Genomic DNA, 16,843 nt, shown 5'->3' on the forward strand with positions numbered 1-16,843 from the left:
GGATTGGGATTAAGTTAGAGGTAGGATTTGTGTGGGTTGGTTAAGACTTTGGGAAGACTATTTGAGGGACAACAGCGAGAACGGTCTGGGGTGTTGGGGTGCATGTACTGGGGAGAGCAAGAATAGGACGGGGAGACCGGTTAAGGGGCTGCAGAAAAGGGGAGAAGCTTTGAGTCACAGAGTCCAAGTGGAGGCCCGAATCCAGGGTTTGATGCAAACAGCCCCTTACTCAGAGCTGAGGGGAGGGGGGCGGAAATGGCGCTCGGTTGCCCCGGCGACGGCGTCTGGGGTCGGAGTCGGGAGTGGGAGGCGTCCCCCGCACGCCGAAGGGCCCAACGGTCGCCGGCGCGGCGCGCGTGGAACCGGCGGAGGCCAGATCCCGAGCGCCGCGAGGGGCGGGGCGCGGAGGCGGGGCGGCAGAGAACCCGCGCCGCCGCCGACGAGGAGGAGCCGCCCCCGCCGCCACCGCAGCCGCCCGGCCGACGCAGGTGCGGCCGCCGCGCCCGCCGGCGCCCCGCGGGGATGCGGCCAGTGTCTTAAGATGGTGTTGGTTGCAGGTACACGGGCGGGGCGCGGCCCAGGGAGAGGGCGAGGGGGTGGGTCGTGCTCCAGAGGACCCGGAGCAGCGCATCTTCATTACTGGAACCTTCCAGACCTTTGTGTTTGTTTTGCACGTGGCAGATGCCCAATACATTGGTTTTTTAACGGAAAGGACTTCTGCTCTTCGGAGATCGCAAGACCTCCGGGTCCAGTGGCTGTAACTCTGGCACCAGAGAGTCCTGTGCAAAATACTCCACTTGGGGGGAATAACCGCGGATCTTGTCCCAACACTACCGCAAAGTCCTGTCCCTATCCTGTTTCCCGTGGACCAGGGGATGAGTCAGGGGACACATGGAAATAAAGAGGAGTGTCTAGCCTTGGACAGTCAGCAACCTGTCATCAAAATGAGATTGTAATAAATGTGTAAAGGCCTTTTCAGCTGGAGCCCTCCCTGTAAGTGACATTAGGAATCTGGCTCTACCCGGTCATGCCATGTTTCTTCAGTCAGAAAGTTCTCAAATGAGTCCATCCGTGTCCACAGAACTCTGTTCCAGGTCTGCACTCAGGCTGTTCCAGGATTTGTCCCTGCATCTTGGTGTACCTTAAGGTCAGGAGAAAGTAGAAGTGAGGTCTGTTGCTGTTTGTCAGGGTGTTATTGACTTGGCAACCGCTTCTCTCTTGCTTTCTCTGTCAGCTGCTGATTCAGGAAAGGTCTAGCACCTACCACACAGCCCAGAGACTAGCTAGGCAGGACTGTTTTTCTGTGGGTAAAGAATTGGGGTGGGGGTGGGAGAGTGGTGGGTGAGATCTGGGCCTCCCAGCTCCATACCACACTTATTGTTTTTCATTTTACACAGTTATCTGTGTTGTGGGTAAATGGTCTTTATGCCATAGAGGTATTATTATACTCTCCAAATAAATTGAGGGCAGAAATGGACAATTTATTTGGTATGTGCAAAGCCCTTACTATCGTGTTTTACAAAGAAGAGTCGGTGTTACCTAGTGTGTTAGGATCACGCACTTTGGGGCCTCTGTCAACCACATATTCGCACACTAGGTGACCCCAAATTATATGGTGTATCAGGTTGAGTAAGAGCCACCTGAAACATCAGGCCCTAATCCTTGGAACCTGTAAATGTTCTAAGGGGAAAAAAAGGGTCTTTACATGTATGATGAAGTCAAAGATCTTGAAATGGGAAAATTATCCTGGATTAGCTGGGTGAGCTTTAAATGCAAACACAAGTGTCATCATAAGAGAGGGGCAGAAGGAGATTTGATACAGACAGAAGAGGAGAGTGCAATATGACCACAGAGGCAGAGAGCGGAGTGATGAGGCCCCAAGTCAGTAAGTAATGCCAGCAGCCAACAGAAGCTCAAGGAATAGAAGGGGCAAGGAATAGATTATTTCCCAGAGCCTCGGGTGAGAGCGCGGCCCTGCCAACAACCTTGATTTCAGCCCTGTGAGACTGATTTTGGACTTCTGGCCTCCAGAACCGTGAGAGAATAAATAGCTATTGTTTTAAGCCACCAGGATTGTGGTAATTTGTTACAGCAACTACAGGAAACTAATACATATGTTCATTGTTATAAATCACATAGAATCAATCCTGTATTAATGAATATTTTAAAGCCCTCCATCTGGGGCAGTGCCAGATGGAGTAGTGGAGACTACGAAGTATTTTCTTGAACCCTGTAAATCCCAAGGAAAATACTTGACTAAGGAATTTGATCAGAAGTGAAAATAACTTAGGTACATTGGAAAGAACTAGCTTAACGCTTAGAGCAATTTTTGGACTTTCACTTATATTCCTATTAATAAATCACTGTATTTGCTCTAGTTAAGGGAATAAAGGTGACTTAAGCTTGGTTTTCAGCTAATACTTTACTGGCTATTCATCGTGTGTATATCAAGTAAGAGTTGCACATGGCTCAGTCGGTTGAGCATCTGACTCTTGATTTCGGCTCAGGTCGTGTTCTCACACTTGTGGGACTGAGCCCCACGTCAGGCTCCGCTCTGAGTGTGGAGCCTGTTTAGGATTCTCTCTCTCCCTCTGCCTCTCTCCTGGGCTCGTGTGCTCTCTTTTTCTAAAGCAACAACAACAATAATAATAGTTGCAGACACCTGGAGATTGAAGTCCAAGCTGGGGAAAGTAGGCAATGCAGAAGTGCTTCCATGTGTGGGGATGTTAGAATCGGGATAAAAGCAACCTGTAGTCATCTTGAAATTAACATACTTTGGAGTTCACAGGGTGTAGGAAAAAAACAGTGTTCAGTGTTTAATCGATTGACTTCTGGGACCCAGGCAGCTAATTTGCACCCCCACTCTTACTCCACAAAACATAAGGACAATGTCCATACAAAGGGTAGCTGGTCTGCTTTCTTTCTGAACTGCTTTTCTGAGGTATGATTTATATACCATAACATTCACTCATTGTAAGTGTCAAATCCAATGCTTTTTAGTGAATTTACAGAATGGTACAGTTATCACAGTTCAGTTTTAGAAAATGTCCATCACCCAAAAAAGATCCTTCATACCCACTTGCAGTCAGTCCCCATTCCCAGCCTCAGCCAGGTTTAGAGTTAGGTTTTAGTCCTTCTGTTGGGCTATTCAAATGGCCTCCTAACTGGCCTGGGCTTCCACTCAGTATATTTTTCACCTGACTTCTGGAGGATCCTATGCCTCTGATAAAAATCCTCCAGTGGCTTTCCATTGCAATTAGAAAAAACCCCAAAGTCCTTTTCAAGGCCCTGTGAGCTCTACCCCTGCGAACCTCACCAACACCTTCTATAATTTCGGAAAGGAACTGGGAATAAGCTCTCCTTTGGGCATGATACACAGTCGGCTGTCCATAAGCAGGCCTCTCACCCTCCCTTGTCCATACTGCAGCCTCACTGCCTCTGTCGGTGAACACTGAGCCCCTTTCATCTCAAGGCCTTTGCATGTGGTATTTCCTCTCAGGAACTTACCCAGTTCCCTTTGGGAGTGATCCTTTTTGATATTCAGCTCAAATGTAACCTCCTCAGAAAGGCCTTCCCTGACTTACCCTAACGAAAGTAGCCTCAATTCCAGCTCTCTGTATACCGCCACCTGTGGTATTTGCTTCATTGCACTTAACCGCTCTCCATAATTCTATTTTTTGATGGTTTCGTTGGTGTTCTTTCCCCATTTAAAGTTTAAGATGTGGGGGGCAGTTTGATTCGTCTTGATCTTCGTTTATCTCTAGGATTTACTGAAGCACTGTTCATAGCAGCAGTACGTTTTAAGCCATCAAAATGCCAGCAATGGTAACTAATGCTTGTTGAATGCCTACTACGTCAGGCCGTGTGCTGAGTGCTTTGCATGCATGAATGATTTAACTGAAGCTTATTACTTTGATGTGGGAAGAGTAAGGAGAGCATGTCCTCCAAATATAGTCCCTCATATCAAATTATTTTTTTCAGAGGCACTGGGCAGTTTTCTTTCTTTATTATTGAACATTGATTTGTAGGGACTGCATCAACCAGCAATATAGTATTGAACCTCTTCTTCCACAGCTCTTAAAACTGCACTAGAGGCTTTTGCTAAGAAGGAGAGGAGAACTAAAAGAAGAGTGTAAATAAAAGCAGAATGCTAAAAGAGCAGGATACACTCAGGACATGGCAGGTAGACCTCAGCTGAGGCACAGTATAGTCAGGGGAGGTTGGTTATGCCAGATCCCAAAGGGCTTTAGTGCTAGTCTTAGCTTGGACTTTAGTCTTTGAGCAAGTCACAGCAAAAGGGTTTTTTTTTTTTTTTTTTTTTTTTTTTTATGAAATTTATTGACAAATTGGTTTCCATACAACACCCAGTGCTCATCCCAAAAGGTGCCCTCCTCAATACCCATCACCCACCCTCCCCTCCCTCCCACCCCCCATCAACCCTCAGTTTGTTCTCAGTTTTTAAGTCTCTTATGCTTTGGCTCTCTCCCACTCTAACCTCTTTTTTTTTTTTTTCCTTCCCCTCCCCCATGGGTTCCTGCTAAGTTTCTCAGGATCCACATAAGAGTGAAACCATATGGTATCTGTCTTTCTCTGTATGGCTTATTTCACTTAGCATTACACTCTCCAGTTCCATCCACGTTGCTACAAAGGGCCATATTTCATTTTTTCTCATTGCCACATAGTATTCCATTGTGTATATAAACCACAATTTCTTTATCCATTCATCAGTTGATGGACATTTAGGCTCTTTCCATAATTTGGCTATTGTTGAGAGTGCTGCTATGAACATTGGGGTACAAGTGCCCCTATGCATCAGTACTCCTGTATCCCTTGGATAAATTCCTAGCAGTGCTATTGCTGGGTCATAGGGTAGGTCTATTTTTAATTTTCTGAGGAACCTCCACATGCTTTCCAGAGCGGCTGCACCAATTTGCATTCCCACCAACAGTGCAAGAGGGTTCCCGTGTCTCCACATCCTCTCCAGCATCTATAGTCTCTGATTGTTCATTTGGCCACTCTGACTGGCGTGAGGTGATACCTGAGTGGGGTTTGATTTGTATTTCCCTGATAAGGAGCGACGCTGAACATCTTTTCATGTGCCTGTTGGCCATCTGGATGTCTTCTTTAGAGAAGTGTCTATTCATGTTTTCTGCCCATTCTTCACTGGGTTATTTGTTTTTCGGGTGTGGAGTTTGGTGAGCTCTTTATAGATTTTAGATACTAGCCCTTTGTCGATATGTCATTTGCAAATATCTTTTCCCATTCCGTTGGTTGCCTTTTAGTTTTGTTGGTTGTTTCCTTTGCTGTGCAGAAGCTTTTTATCTTCATAAGGTCCCAGGAATTCACTTTTGCTTTTAATTCCCTTGCCTTTGGGGATGTGTCGAGTAAGAGATTGCTACGGCTGAGGTCAGAGAGGTCTTTTCTGCTTTCTCCTCTAAGGTTCTGATGGTTTCCTGTCTCACATTTAGGTCCTTTATCCATTTGAGTTATTGTAAATGGTGTGAGAAAGTGGTCTAGTTTCAACCTTCTGCATGTTGCTGTCCAGTTCTCCCAGCACCATTTGTTAAAGAGGCTGTCTTTTTCCATTGGATGATTCTTTACCTGCTTTTTCAAAGATGAGTTGGCCATACGTTTGTGGGTCTAGTTCTGGGGTTTCTATTCTATTCCATTGGTCTGTGTGTCTGTTTTTGTTGCCAATACCATGCTGTCTTGATGAGTGACAGCTTTGTAGTAGAGGCTAACGTTCGGGATTGCTTGCTGGCCTCCTGCTTTGGTTCTTCTTCTTCAAATTTCATTTGGCTATTCCGGGGCTTTTCGTGGTTCCATATGAATTTCTAGGATTGACTTGTGTCTAGTTCTCGAGAAGAATGCTGGTGCATTTTGATTGGGATTGCCATTGAAGTTGTAGCTAGGCTTTGGGTAGTATTGACATTTTGACATATTATTTATTTTTCCATCCATGAGCAGGGAATGTCTTTCCATTTTTAAGTCTTCTTCAATTACCTTCATAAGCTTTCTATAGTTTTCAGCATACAGATCCTTTACATCTTTGGTTAGATTTATTCCTAGGTATTTTATGCTTCTTGGTGCAATTGTGAATGGGATCATTTTCTTTATTTGTCTTTCTGTTGCTTCATTGTTAGTGTATAAGAATGCAACTGATTTCTGGACATTGATTTTGTATCCTGCAACTTTGCTGAATTCATGTATCAGTTCTAGCAGACTTTTGGTGGAGTCTATCGGATTTTCCATGTATAATATCATGTCATCTGCAAAAAGCGAAAGCTTGACTTCATCTTTGCCAATTTTGATGCCTTTGATTTCCTTTTGTTGTCTGATTGCTGATGCTAGAACTTCCAGCACTATGTTAAACAACAGCGGTGAGAGTGGGCATCCCTGTCGTGTTCCTGATCTCAGGGAAAAAGCTCTCAGTTTTTCCCCATTGAGGATGATGTTAGCTGTGGGCTTTCATAAATGGCTTTTATGATCTTTAAGTATGTTCCTTCTATCCCGACTTTCTCAAGGGTTTTTATTAAGAAAGGGTGCTGGATTTTGTCAAAGGCCTTTTCTGCATCGATGACAGGATCATATGGTTCTTCTCTTTTTTTTTGTTAATGTGATGTATCACGTTGATTGATTTGCGAATGTTGAACCAGCCCTGCATCCCAGGAATGAATCCCACTTGATCATGGTGAATAATTCTTTTTATATGCTGTTGAATTTCGATTTGCTAGTATCTTATTGAGAATTTTTGCATCCATATTCATCAGGGATTATTGGCCTGTAGTTCTCTTTTTTTACTGGGTCTCTGTCTGGTTTAGGAATCAAAGTAATACTGGCTTCATAGAATGAGTCTGGAAGTTTTCCTTCCCTTTCTATTTCTTGGAATAGCTTGAGAAGGATAGGTATTATCTCTGCTTTAAATGTCTGGTAGAACTCCCCTGGGAAGCCATCTGGTCCTGGACTCTTATTGTTGGGAGATTTTGTATAACCGATTCAATTTCTTCGCTGGTTTATGGGTCTGTTCAAGCTTTCTATTTCCTCCTGATTGAGTTTTGGAAGAGTGTGGGTGTTCAGGAATGTGTCCATTTCTTCCGGTTGTCCAATTTGTTGGCATATAATTTTTCATAGTATTCCCTGATAATTGTTTGTATCTCTGAGGGATTGGTTGTATATTCCATTTTCATTCATGATTTTAATCTATTTGGGTCATCTCCCTTTTCTTTTTGAGAAGCCTGGCTAGAGGTTTGTCCATTTTGTTTATTTTTTCAAAAACCAACTCTTGGTTTCGTGATCTGCTCTAAGTTTTTTTAGATCTATATTGTTTATTTCTGCTCTGATCTTTATTATTTCTCTTCTTCTGCTGGGTTTAGGCTGCCTTTGCTGTTCTGCTTCTAGTTCCTTTAGGTGTTGCTGTTAGATTTTGTATTGGGATTTTTCTTGTTTCTTGAGATAGGCCTGGATTGCAATGTTTTTTCCTCTCAGGACTGCCTTCGCTGCGTCCCAAAGCGTTGGATTGTTGTATTTTCATTTTCGTTGTTTCCATATATTTTTGATTTCTTCTCTAATTGCCTGGTTGACCCACTCATTCGTTAGTAGGGTGTTCTTTAATCTCCACGCTTTTGGAGGTTTTCCAGACTTTTTCCTGTGGTTGATTTCAAGCTTCATAGCATTGTGGTCTGAAAGTATGCATGGTATAATTTCAATTCTTGTAAACTTATGAAGGGCTGTTTTGTGACCCAGTATATGATCTATCTTGGAGAATGTTCCATGTGCACTCGAGAAGAAAGTATATTCTGTTGCTTTGGGATGCAGATTCTAAATATATCTGTCAAGTCCATCTGATCCAATGTCTCATTCAGGGCCCTTGTTTCTTTATTGACTGTGTGTCTAGATGATCTATCCATTTCTGTAAGTGGGGTGTTAAAGTCCCCTGCAATTACCACATTCTTATCAATAAGGTTGCTTCTGTTTATGAGTAATTGTTTTATATACTTGGGGGCTCCGGTATTCGGCGCATAGACATTTATAATTGTTAGCTCTTCCTGATGGATAGACCCTGTAACTATTATATAATGTCCTCTTCATCTCTTGTTACAGCCTTTAATTTCAAGTCTAGTTTGTCTGATGTAGTATGGCTACTCCAGCTTTCTTTTGGCTTCCAGTAGCATGATAAATAGTCTCCATCCCCTCACTCTGAATCTAAAGGTGTCCTCAGGTCTAAAATGAGTCTCTTGTAGACAGCAAATAGATTGGTCTTGTTTTTTTATCCATTCTGATACCCTATGTCTTTTGGTTGGCGCATTTAATCCATTTACATTCAGTGTTATTATAGAAAGATACGGGTTTAGAGTCATTGTGATGTCTGTATGTTTTATGCTTGTAGTGATGTCTCTGGTACTTTGTCTCACAGGGTCCCCCTTAGGATCTCTTGTAGGGCTGGTTTAGTGGTGACAAATTCCCTCAGTTTTTGTTTGTTTGGGAAGACCTTTATCTCTCCTTCTATTCTAAATGACAGACTTGCTGGATAAGGATTCTCGGCTGCATATTTTTGCTGTCTAGCACCCTGAAAATCTCGTGCCAATTCTTTCTGGCCTGCCAAGTTTCAAAAGAGAGATCAGTCACGAGTCTTATAGGTCTCCCTTTATATGTGAGGGCATGTTTACCCCTTGCTGCTTTCAGAATTTTCTCTTTATCCTTGTATTTTGCCAGTTTCACTATGATATGTCGTGCAGAAGATCGATTCAAGTTACGTCTGAAGGGAGTTCTCTGTGCCTCTTGGATTTCAATGCCTTTTTCCTTCCCCAGTTCAGGGAAGTTCTCAGCTATTATTTCTTCAAGTACCAGCAAAAGGGTTTTAAAGGAAATTCTTAAAGATTGTAAGAAACTGACACTAGAAAGATCACTTTGAAGTATTCTGTAGTAGGTCTGGCAAGAGCTGATTAAAGCATGAAAGACACAGTAGGCGTAAAATTAACTAAATTTCATATTCAAGCAGTCCTTCTTTGTGACTTAATTACCACGCATAAGTAAGTCATCTTTGCTGACTTAAAAGGTATTGCAGAGATAACACCCTAGGAAGCAGATTTGGTGGGAATAATGAAGACATAGATGTGGGATAAGATGAATTTAAGGTGACTGTAAACATATATGCAGAGGTGCTAAGGAAAAGATATTCGTTAAAATTTACCTAGAGCCCCAACTTTTAAAACAAAGTTGCACGAAACCTCCTAGCAGCAGCGGAATTGTCCCGATCATTGTCCCGATCTGGCCCTGCTGTTGACTGAAATCACCTGTGAGAAGTCATCATATTTTTGGTCATCTGCTGAATGTTTTCCATAGGAAATCATAGAATGTCCAAGTTGGAGAAGATTTAGAGATCTTCTAGTCCAACTCTCTGCCCAAGAGAGGACACCCGGTGGCAGTTGTCATCCCAACAAATGCTCATCCCCTCTCAGCTTGAACACCTCACAAGGAAGTTCTCCACATATACATTCAAGGTGCTCCAGCTTTAGAAAGCTCATCTCCACCCTGTAGAACCTACCTCCCTTTACTTCTGTTCATTAGTCCTAATTCTGCACATGGAGTACTGTCACTTATTTTTCCAGTGTGGCAACTGCTCCCTAAGATTTCACTGAGCTATGCCAAAAATCCTAGTTGGTTGTCATTTCAACTCCACTGCTTAAAATGTATAGACCTATTTCTGATTGACCAGGTAGAAACTCTACCTCGCAAATCTGCTCTCCAAGCTCAAGAGCTGTGCCTGGTCAGAGCATCTCCAGCCACTGGAAAGTAATTTAAATGGTCAGAAGACATGGTCTATTTAAGTCACTTTGGACTATACCTAGAAAGGTCTAGTCTGGAAAGGCCTGGGCAAGGGATTACTTGCTGTGTTATCTTGCTAATGCCGATGAGAGCAAAATTAGTATCGGACCAACAGGGGGGCTTATACTTGCGTATGTTTTGTTGTACAGTCCTAGCCTAGATAAGTGCCACAAGCTATTAATTCAAACATACTTTATATACAAGACAAGTCCAAAGGAAAAGGAATTTAAAGTTTTTTGTGGTGGTGGTGGTTGTTATATGTGTGTGTGTGTTGTCAGGATCTTAGCTGATGAAATGAACTTGTGAATTGAACTTTTCAAACATAATGAGTTTAGATAATGGAGTATGGTTATATATTAATATACAGACTTTAAAATATTTTCCTCTTTTCAGGTGTTAATAGGATACGTGAAAATAAGAATATCCAGATATTAAGGTATCTCTTGTTTTACTTTCATTTATATTTAAGAATTGTGAACATATATGACCAATATGCTAATTTATTGTATCTGTGTCTGTATCTAATTTATTTTAGAGCCTGAGGCCTTGAACTTGATGAATGCCTAGGCTGGAATCTCTAAGATAATAAAGCTGCAAAGGCTTTCTCTTTGTGGTTTTCAAACTCTGCTCAGTGGAGCCATTGCATTCCATAAAGATGTCTCTGGGACAGGGAGGAGGGTGTATAGTTGGGGCTCTGAAGATTTACAGAAGGCCTTCCTCTGCTTAAGAATAGTTTGCAAAACACAACTGTATTCTCATTTAGTAATGGGGGAAATTGAGGCTCAAGGATATGAAAAGATTTGCCCATGCCCTCACGGGTAACCAGTGGCAGTATTAAGTTCCTGATTCTAAATCCTATGCTTCTTTCATATTGCCTTTTTACAAGACGGTGTTATATACTGGAGAAGGCTATCTTAAATAGCTTCATTCTGTATTAGATTATGATAGTCCCTGGGTTTACTCAATGCAATAAATACACTTTCCTTTCTGTTAGTGGACCTGTATGAAACTTATATCTTCTTTCTAGATGAATAGAAAGATACACATTTATTATCAGAAAGTGAGTATACACTGCCTAAGTACAAAGACCGTTTTTTTTTCATGTGTTACTATGCTGTTGTGCAATGATACTATACATATGGTATAGCAAACAGATCGAGGCAAGTACTATATGGTTAACACTGCACATGAGTTTTCTTTGAGGTATATACTCTCTATCTTCTTCTTATAGTCTTAAAGAGGCTAAATACTGTTCTCACAGTCACAAAGCCAGTAGATCACAGAGATAGGATTTGAAACCTAGTAGGGAACAACATCTAGAGAGAAAGAACGTGATTGAGAAAACAGACGTTAAGAGCAATGTGAAGTCAATAAGCAGTTAACAGGAAATCAGGCAGTGAAGTTGTGGTCAACAGTAAACTGTTCTCGTTGGCATTTCAGAGATGGCACCAGCCTAGGTGTGTTGTATTGGATCAGTTGTGGGGTGCCTTAGAATTTCCCAAGGAAAACATACCTGCACACACTCATTCTTCGAGAGTATGGACCAGCTTTATAAAATCCCCAGTCTCAGGCTTCTGTGGAAAGTAGGATGGTTCGGCCTCCCAGGGGCTTGAGTCATTCATTGGTTGATAAATCTAGGAGTCCTTCAAAAGTCTTCTTTTTGTGGTCTGTGGTGTCTCAGGCCTTTTCAGCAGCATTCCAATCAAATAACCAGAGTGGAATCTTTACCTAGCTGTTACTTGTCAGAAATTAAGGCTCCTTTCAGTGTGAACCTATTCATAATTTTAAATCTGCCAGAATTGTTTGTAACATGTAAGGTCATGTTATGATCCCCAAATCAACAAAATGTAGCCTTTTAACAACTTTCTGTCTTATTGTGGAAAAAAACCCTTTATTTTCCCAGAAATCCTTAATAATTTAATAAGCTTTATGCCTGAAAATAGGAATAATGTTTCAATTCTTAGTGTTGTGAAAATAGAGAAACACTGAATGATTTCACCGAATTGAGGATATGGTCAATCTAAAATTGTGAAAATGTGAATTACAAATACCTTTTTTTTTTTTTTTACAAATATTTTTTAAAGACAGATTTCTTTAACTAGCGGCATTGGCGAATGGGTGTACTAATATCTTTACAAATAAATGTTTGTTTAAAAATCCTTGTTTAATAAACCTATGCTGTCTTCTTTAAACTATTAATTTTCTTTTTTTTTTCTTTTTACATTTATCCATTTTGAGAGACAGAGAGAGAGAGAGAGAGAGAGAGCGAGCGCGCCGCTCGCTCAGACAGAGAGAGGGAGACACAGAATCTGAAGCAGGCTCCAGGCTCCAAGCTATCAGCACAGAGCCTGACTCGGGGCTCAAACTCACAAACCGTGAGATCATGACCTGAGCTGAAGTCAGACGCTCAACCGCCTGAGCCACCCAGGCGCCCCCAATTTTCTTTTCTTTTTTAAGCTGTTTATTCTCTTAAGAAAAAAATTTCCCTCGGAAGGACTGCCACTTTTCAAAGGCCTGCTGCCCATCAGGGGAGACTGAATTAGTTTATGACATTCATCACCCTACCCAGAATCAGGAAACTTGGTTTTTATATCAGAATAGTTTCTAAAGTCAAACCTTCTTCTTTCTTATGTGTTCTCCAACTTTTAGTTTCAGTTCTGCTTACCTCACTCGTAGGTTCTGTTTCCTGCTTGATACCAAAACCTTTGGTGTCTAGAAGAGTGGAGCGGTGTGTGACTTCCCAACACTGGGCTATGATTCTCTCTGTCCTACTCATTCCTTTCTGTCTTTGATCAATCTGTAATTTATAATCATAACATTACTGAGTAATTTGAATTTCCTTAGTGTCTTTCATCATCCTGAAGAATCCCCAAGTGCATCATTTTAGTATTTAAGTTATACAGCAATCATTCCTCCCCCACGTACCAATCTCTCCTATTCAGAACGTTCGAATTGCCTAGCAATCTGGACTAAGATTCCATTTGTTATCATTCTTTATGGAATGTCTCCCTCCCTACTGCCTATTTGCTAAACATGGTAGTATGAAACACACAGTAGAATTTATCTGACCGTAGTGTTGACAGATGGCGCCTCAGTAATCAAAAGGGAGAAAACTGTGAGTGAAATAAAAAGGAATTCTGTTCCATAAAAATTCTTTAGTTCAGAGTTTTAAAAAATGTTTAATACTGTACTTGCAATCATGAATTATTGTAAAAATGATAAGCGCTATGTTATTTGTGACCTTCCTCTTTCCATCACTCTGATAGTCCTTGCTATATTTTGTTTCTGTTTGTTTTTTTTAAAGAGAATCAGGATTCTGATTCATTGATTTATTGTTTTCTGTTTTCTGCGTTATTAATTTCTGTTTGTATCTTTATTATTTCCCACCCTGTGCTTTCTTTTGTTTTACTTTTCTCCTTTTTGTATTAGAAATTTAGTTCACTTAGTGTCATTCTCTCTTTTTTGTTGAGGCCAGGTGCTCAAAGTCAGGAATTTTCCTTTTTTTCACTGCTTTACTATATCTCCAGTTCTCCTGGTAGTGTGTTCATTGTCATTATTTTTTGGAAATTCTTTCATTTTCCTTTGTATTTTTTTTTATCACAGAACAGTTATTTAATAGGAGGTCTTCTCATTTCCAGGAGGAAAGTCCTCTTTGCTTTGGGGTTTCACTTTTCTTTTTAGTTTTATGAACCTGTGAGCAGAGGGTGTTGTTTGTAACGTTTGTACTTTGTGGAACCTGCTGATCTGTTACTTGTGCCCTAGAATGTGCTTGGTTTTTGTCAATGTTCCTTCCATGTGCACTTGAGAGGAAGGTATATTCTCTGTTATCAAAGTGTCGTGTTGTATATATATCGAAAAAGTCTACCTTAGTAATAACCTCATCTAAATCTTTTCTATCCTTATTTTTTTATCGGTGTTACGTCTCATACTGAGTGGCCTACTAACATCACATCATCACTGTACTTCTGGTTCTATTGTACCTCCTATAAAGCATGTTTTATCTAAGAGCGTTGCTGTGTTATGTGGTACATAGAGTCAGAAGTATTCTATCTTTATTGTGGATCGTGACTTCTAATGCTAAGTGCCCTTGTCATTATTTAATGCTCTAGCTTGCAGACTACTGGTATCAGGATATTGACTGAGCTTTCTTATTGTTTTATTCACTGGCAAATCTTTGTCCATCACTTTATTAGCAGTCTTTTTGAATCAGTGTATTTAAGTGTCCTCTTGTATAGAGCATAGAGTCGAAATTTTGAAGAACTAATTTGACAGTCCTTTCCTTTGAATAGGCAAGTTAAGTCCCATCACGTTTATTGACATGACTTTTATGTTTGGCCTACGTTCTGTGACATTATTCTTACATTATCTTCTGGTGTTATAATTACTGTACGTATGATACTCTGTTCATTCGATGTTTTTTTTTCTTTTTCTTAAAAAAATTTTTTGTCACTTAAGGTTTGTATTTTTATTCTGGTGGTTACCTTTGCATTAATACTTTTAATAGTATACCTATAGAGCCCTTTTCTTCTTACTTTTTCCTTCCTGTCAGTCTTAAATGATATCTTTTGACCAACCAGTGGTCTTCTACTTTCCCCTTTTCTATCTCATATCTTCCCATTTGAGTTACATTTGTCCCCCTTTTTCACACATGTAATATTTATGTATATCCTCAGTGCCATTACTCCACCTATGTTTTGGTCTCAACCTTACGAGCTGAATAGTTCATGTTCCCCATCACATCTCTTGCACAGTATCCCCAGTCATGTTTTTTTTTTAATGTTCATCTTTCCCTTTTTTTCCAGATTTTATTTTGAAAAATGTAAAACTTACAGAAAACCCAAAAGATTTTCACCAGTTGTTAACATGTTGCCACATTTGCCAGCTGTCTTTCGGTTGGATGAAGCCTCACCTCCTCTAGCAGATTCCTCAGAATCTGTGTGTATGTTGCGTGTATACAGTGCTCTGGCACATTCAAAACTGTTTTCCTATGGCTTTGACTCTTTGGAAAATCTTGGCTGGATATAGTATCCTCGGTTTGTAGTTTCGTTCCTTGCATTTCTTTAAAATCTTGCTGTACTACTGCCTTGCTTTGTATCTTATTTTGAATAACCTGATGCCATTGTAGGCCTATTGCCTTTGTAAATTATTTCTTCTCTTTTTTTTGCCTGAAGGCCCTGAGGACTTTTTCATCTTTAAAGTCTTAATACAGTTTTGGGGTTTTTTAAAAATAAGTTTCATTAGGATACGTTTTAAAGTGATCATTCTTGGTCGATATTCCTAGTGTGAAAATGTATAGACTCAGAGAGCTTTCTTTGTTTCTAGGAAACTTTCTTGGATTATAGTTTTAAATAATAGATCTGTTTCATTGTTTTGATTTTTTTTTCTTCAGGGACACCAATTATCTTCAACCTCCTTTGCCAGTCTTCCATTCACTTCCTCTCTCATCCTTTTTACTTGTTTATCTCAGTTTTCATCTTCTGTTTTCCTGATTTTCTTCATTGCCTTTGTTAAGCTTGCATTGCAGTCTATCCTCCCTTGTGTAGTCTGTAATTTGGGCTTTATTCATGATATAATATAGTGCTTGTTCTCACTTTTCTTCCTGACTTCAGCCAACCCTCATTTCATTCCTTCTTGTTTGTTTGCTTGCTTGTTTTATGTGTTTCTTGTCCATTTCTGTTCCTAGGTTTTACATTTCTGATTCAGAAATGTAAATCTAATTGTGATCTGATTTTTCTTTTTCTTTCTTTTTTTTTAACTTTTTTTTTTTTTTTTTGAGAGAGAGAGAGAGAGAGAGAGAGAGAGCAGGGGAGGGGCAGAAAGAGAGGAGGAGAGAGAATCCCAAACAGGCTTCACACTGAGCACAGAGCCTGGTGCAGGGCACAAACTCACGAACCGCGAGATCATGACCTGAGCTGAAGTCAAGAGTTGGCCACTTAACTGACTAAGTCACCCAGGCATCCCTGTGATCTGATTTTTCATTTCCTCCAATGATTGAGAATATTTAGTGCAGTTTGAAGGTGTGTTGTGTGTTAGTTTTCTTCGACTAACTCTGACTGTTGGAGTGGGGGCACTTCTCATCAGCAGAAAAGATCTTATTCATATTTTCTGACATTTTATAATAGTTTTATATGGGTGTGGTCCGCTTTTATCTATCCCTATGCATTTTATGGCAGGATTCTTAGTTTAAGAGTGCCCTCTTCCAGGCAGTTTCTGTTAAGCATGGTGGTGGTGGAGTGGGAGGGGTAGACGAAGGGTAGGCATATCTGTTTTGTTTGTTTCTGCTGGTGCCTGAATTTTCCCTCCTTTCCCTCTGTGGCCGTATCTGCTGGGGGAGATCACCTCTTCTTCCCCAGAAAACACTGCTTCTCTGAGGCTGCTACTTCTGGTCCCTGCACACTTTCAAGCCATTACTGAGTAGCCGGGGCTGTGGACTACCTAGTCGCAACCTGTGCCTACCATCTTGGCTTTTCCTGTTCACTACTGGGTCGTGGGGGAGGTCTGTGCTTCCTCCAGCCCTCTGCTCCTTTTCCGTTTTTCAGGCCTCTCCTCTCCCATTCTCCACACCTACAGGCCCGCGGCGCTGGCAGATGGACTGTGGGAGCAAGTTTGGAAAAAAATCTCCCCCTGTTAACTTGAAGGTTGCAGTATTCTCTGTATTCTAGAGATGCTGAAGGCATAGAGCCATGTGCTATTCTTTATTTGTTCTCCTTGTTGATTTTATGGTTGTTTTCGCAGGATGAGGGCGAGATTTGGAATCAGGCCACCACCATTGTTCTCCAAACCCCGAAGTCCTCTTGGCCTAATCTAAAATTATGAGCATTGTTTGATATTAAAGAAGTTTTTCACCTTTTATTAATGATTTCCAATTTGCTGATTTGTGATTTTTTTTAACTAATTTGTGACTTTTTACTAAAGAGATGTTTTCTAACATTATTTGACAATGTAAGAGAGAGAGACTTAAGAAAAAACTCTGCCCTGAATCAGACTGCTGATCATCATAATAATTAAAATATTCATG

General features: G+C 40.9%; 1 protein-coding gene across 1 annotated transcript in view; it reads left to right on the forward strand.

The window, feature by feature from the left end:
- Window positions 1-468: 468 nt before the first annotated feature.
- CCDC158 (coiled-coil domain containing 158) overlaps window positions 469-16,843 on the forward strand; it is a 108,497-nt gene continuing 92,122 nt past the window's right edge. Inside the window, 1 exon segment of the mRNA XM_030313644.1 lies at window positions 469-557. The gene's annotated coding sequence lies outside the window, so the exon portion shown is untranslated.

This window comes from Lynx canadensis, chromosome B1, assembly GCF_007474595.2.
Source record: "Lynx canadensis isolate LIC74 chromosome B1, mLynCan4.pri.v2, whole genome shotgun sequence".
NCBI lineage: Eukaryota > Metazoa > Chordata > Mammalia > Carnivora > Felidae > Lynx > Lynx canadensis.